At 40.8% G+C, this 5,082-nt stretch overlaps 1 non-coding gene across 1 annotated transcript; it reads right to left on the reverse strand.

Annotated features, from left to right (window-relative positions):
• Window positions 1–4,541: 4,541 nt before the first annotated feature.
• LOC121998933 lies at window positions 4,542–4,647 on the reverse strand. Its single transcript, XR_006116713.1, has one exon. It is a non-coding gene; the product is annotated as a small nucleolar RNA R71 (small nucleolar RNA).
• Between the last annotated feature and the right edge of the window lie 435 nt (window positions 4,648–5,082).

Consider the following 5,082-nt stretch of genomic DNA (forward strand, 5'->3'; position numbering starts at 1 on the left):
TGTTTTGGAGCAGCCCATTCTGGAGGCACCTCCTGCCACTGCCACGCGAGCTAACCGTGATGCTTACAAGAAGCATTAAGATGACGCATTAGATGTGTCATGTCTTATGCTCGTGACCATGAACTCTGAGCTTCAGAAGCAACACGAGTTGATGGGCGCTTATGATATGGTTGAACATCTTCGTCAACTATATCAAGGACAAGTGAGGCACGAGATATTCGAGATCTCTAAGGCACTGTTTCAGTGCAAGATGCAAGATGGGACTCCCGTAGGCCCATATGTACTCAAAATGATTGGGTACATAGAAAACCTACAGAGGTTGAGATTCCCACTTGGCCAAGAGCTGGCCACTGATATGATCTTGCAATCCTTGCCAGATAGTTATAGTCAATTCATTCTAAATTATAACATAAACGAAATTGACAAGCCACTGCTTGAGCTGCTTAGCATGTTAAGAACTGCTGAGCTCAACCTTAAGAAGGTTAAGCCCAACTCCATTTTGATGGTGCAAAAGGGCAAAGGAAAGGGCAAGCCTAAAGGTAAGGAAAAGTCCCAAGCCAAGGGCAAAGGCAAAGCACTGAAACCCAAAGGAGGGGTCGCCAAGGATGCTACTTGCTTCCACTGCGGTCAGACTGGTCACTGGAAGAGGAACTGCAAAGTGTACCTGGAAGATCTTAAGAAGAAGAGAAGTGAGACTTCCACTTCAGGTATCTATGTTATAGAAGTCAATCTATCTATTTATTCATCATGGGTATTAGATACCGGATGTGCTTCTCACATTTGTACTAATGTGCAGGCGCTGAGAAATAGCAGGGCATTGACGAAGGGCGAGGTGGACCTACGCATAGGCAATGGAGCACGAGTTGCTGCTGTTGCTGTAGGAACTTATCATCTATCTCTACCTTCTAGGCTTGTATTAGAATTAGATGAATGTTGTTATGTGCCTGCTTTAACTAAGAACATAATTTCAGTTTCTTGTTTGGACAAGAAAGATTTTTCATTTATAATAAAGAACAAATGTTGTTCAGTTTATTTAAATGATATGTTCTATTGTAGTGCACCTCTGATGAATGGACTCTATATTCTAGACCTTGAGAACCCTATCTATAACATAAGTACCAAGAGGTTCAAGTCAAATGACATGAACTAAACCTATCTCTGGCACTGTCGCTTAGGTCATATAAATGACAAACGCTTATCCCAGCTCCATAAAGATGGTTTGTTGGACTCATTTGATTTTGAATCATATGAGACATGCGAGTCATGCCTTCTAGGCAAGATGACCAAGACTCCCTTTAGTGGACACAGTGAGAGAGCGACTGACTTGTTAGGTCTTATACATAGTGATGTATGTGGCCCTTTCAATGCCACTGCTAGAGGTGGCTATAGTACTTCATTACATTTACTGATGACTTCAGTAGATATGGTTATGTGTACCTGATGACACATAAGTCAGAATCCTTTGAAAAGTTCAAAGAATTCAAGAATGAAGTACAAAACTAGCTTGGCAAGAGTATTAAGCTACTTCGATCAGATTGAGGTGGTGAATACCTTAGCCATGAGTTTCGTGACTATCTAGCTGAGTGTGAGATTCTATCTCAACTCACTCCTCCTGGAACACCATAGTGGAATGGTGTATCCGAAAGGAGGAATCGTACCTTATTAGATATGGTACGATCTATGATGAGTCACACAGATCTTCCTATGTATCTTTGGAGCTATGCTCTAGACACAGCAACCTTCATTCTCAACCGAGTTCCATCTAAGGCTATAATAAAGACACCATATAGGCTGGGGTATTTCTAGAAAGGGACTTTGTTTCTAGAAAGATTAGTGGGAGTACGTTCGATCTTGAAGAAGTTCAAGATGTGGACCATAACACTAAAGCCTCGATGGAAGTTGAACTAGAACCATAAAGTGTTGTGGATGATGTTGTTCCACAAGGAGTTGAGGAACCACAACCAGTTCAAGTAGACCTACCTCTTCGCAGATCTGATATGGTACATCGTCAGCCTGAGAGATACTCATTTCTCTTGTCTGACCATGATGACGTTGTGCTCATTGAGGATGAGCCTACCTCCTATCAGAAAGCTGTGATGAGACCAGATTCTGAGAAATGGCTAGAGGCCATGAGATCCGAGATGGAATCCATGTACACTGATGTGCGTAGATTATATACTCTTTTATGCATGTTTTTACGCACATTTACATACTTTGAGCATGCTTGATCTATGCATTTTTATACTTCTAGCTTTCCTTTTAGCATATTTACTCTTTCGGTCCAGAGATATGCTTTTGTGCATTTTCTGTACACAGGAGTCGATTTGGTGAAGAATCTACATCTTTGGGCAAGCCTTGGAGGAAACAAAGGGAGAAAACACCAGGCCGTGCACCTCACATGGCCCTACACTGGTATGGAGCTCGGGCCGTGTGGAGTTTGGCACAAACAGAAGAGGAAGATGACATGGCCGTGTGAACCTCGCACGACCGTGTCAAGATTTGAAACCTACCAGAGCAGAAGCCTTACATGGCCGTGTGGATCTACACGGCCGTGTGAGATTTCCAGAGACCAAGCAGGCTGTGGCCGTGTGCACCACACGACCGTGTAGCATTTCCAGAGAGCAGAAGGGTTCTGGCCGTGTGGAGACACACGGCCGTGCAGCTTTGGCAGAGAGGGAACTGGACATGGCCGTGTGAATCTCACACGGCCGTGTCACGGGGCCGTGTGGCGCCCGATTTCCTCCTCTATTTAAACCCTCCTCATGAATTGAAAAGGGATCTCTCCCCTTTTGGGGGAAGGCAAGATTTGGTGGTTTGCTCCCATTCTTGGGAGGATTTCTGGGCGATTCGAGGGGAGTTCTCGACGATTTCGACTCCGGAGCGAGGATTGGATCCGAAGACGAGGCTTCTTCGTAGATAAGTTTTCTCTTTCCCCTTTTCTTGGTTTCTTGGATTGGGGATTTAAGAAATGCTTGTAATCTTTATTTCTTCGGGTTTTCTTCCTCGATTCATGGAGTAGATCTTGTATTCTAGGATTAAGGGAGTATTTGTATGATGGATTGATGTAATATCTTATGGATTTGCCATTTTCTTGTTTCAATGACATTGTCTTGCTTGTATCAATTAGATCTTGAATGATTAATGGTGATTTGTGCTTAATTCTCATTCTTGATTGATTGTTTGGATTTCTTGTGGACTTTGTAAAGATAAACTCTCACTCGATCATCCGAGGGATCCACGTGATAGGTGCAAGCCCGTGTAAGGACGTTTGAGAGATAATCTTGAAGAGGAAATAGGAATATTCAAGAGAGGAGGATGGATCTTGTGATTAGTTTCTTGTATCTTGATAGATTAATAAGTTGTGGGCTTCTATGTTAATATCCGAGGAAGGCATAGTAATAGGTGCGCTTCTGTGTAAGGACAACGTAGGTTCACGTCTAATTGATCATATTTAGATACATTTCTCAGTCCTTAGCCGGTTATCTATTGCAAGAGAGAACCGGCAACTTTCTACAAGTGTTTGGCAATTGAGGGATAAGAATTGGTGAACCATTTACATTCAAGAAATCTTACAAAGAAACCGAAACTCCTAGAATCTCCCTTTATTATAACCCAAAACACTAAACTGTTGTTTGTTGATTTTTAATATTAGATTTGTTTACTTTCACTTTGCATTTGAAACAATTGGATAGTTGTTTAGCTAATTCGCATTGAGACATTTCTAGTGCTTATTCCAGTCCCTGTGGATACGATAATATTTTATATTACTTGCGACATTTCCGTACACTTGCGGAGCGTAACAAGTTTTTGGCGCCATTGCCGGGGATTGCGCTATAACATTAGGAACTATCAATTGAGTTAGACTAAACATAACATTTGTTTTCCTTTCATATTGCATAGTTGTAACTAAACATTAGATTTCTGTTTTTTTTACTTTCTTGTATAACTTTTACTTCTTGTTAATTCTTTTTGTACAAATTCAATTCTGCATTTTTGATTCTTTTATTTTTCTTTTTTTTCTGTTGAATTGTCAATTGCTATCTTGTTCTTGTGTATGCGAAGATCTAACTTTGCTGGGGAATTCTTTCCTTTTGACCCTGAGATTGACAGAACTTTCTATAAAAGAAGAATTCTGCAAAGGCAAATAGAAGAACAAGAACATTCGAACATGGCGGATAGACCACTCAAGGATTATGCAGCACCTTATGTAAGAGGTTTTCGATCTAGTATTTCAAGACCTTCAGTGGAAGCTAATAACTTTGAGATCAAACCCGCAATTATATCTATGGTGCAGCAGAACCAATTTGGTAGAGGACCTCATGAAGACCCAAATCAACACTTAGAGGTCTTTTATGAAATATGTGGTACCATGAAAATGAATGGAGTTCCTTCAGAAGCAATTAGATTATTATTATTTGGGTTTTCTTTAAGAGATAAGGCAAAGCAATGGCTGAATTCTTTAGCCCCTAATAGCATCACCACTTAGGAGCAGTGTGAGTAACAGTTTCTTGATAAATTCTATCCACCAAGCAAAATAGCTCATATGAGGAATTTAATTGCAAGCTTCAAGCAAACTGACTCAGAATCTCTTTTTGAAGCATGGGATAGATATAATAGTATGCTCAGACAATGCCCACATCATGGGTTGGAAAGATGGTTAGTGTTGCACACTTTTTATAATGGTATCAACTATCATACCAAAGTGTCCCTTGATTCAGCTGCTGGAGGGGCACTTATGAATAAAAGTTTAGATGAAGCTGAAGAAATTATTGACAGTGTAGCACAAAATCATCATCAATGGGCAAATGAAAGAAGTGGTGGCTATTCTTGTGTAAACCCAACAATTAAAGCATCAGGGAAGTTTGATGTAGATGCAGTCACTCTTTTGTCTGCAAAATTGGACGCTCTTACAAAGAAATTTGAGAATATGGGGACTAGTTCTAATTTGGTCAATGCTATTAGTACATCTTGTGAATGTTGGATTTTTCGGGCCGCGAAAACGGCTTTTCGCATCGCAGAAACCCCGAATCACCCAAAGCCGTAGATCCGTGCAAAGAAAATTTACGAAAAACTTACGAGTAC

The sequence above is a fragment of the Zingiber officinale genome, chromosome 6A, assembly GCF_018446385.1.
Source record: "Zingiber officinale cultivar Zhangliang chromosome 6A, Zo_v1.1, whole genome shotgun sequence".
Taxonomy (NCBI): Eukaryota; Viridiplantae; Streptophyta; class Magnoliopsida; order Zingiberales; family Zingiberaceae; genus Zingiber; species Zingiber officinale.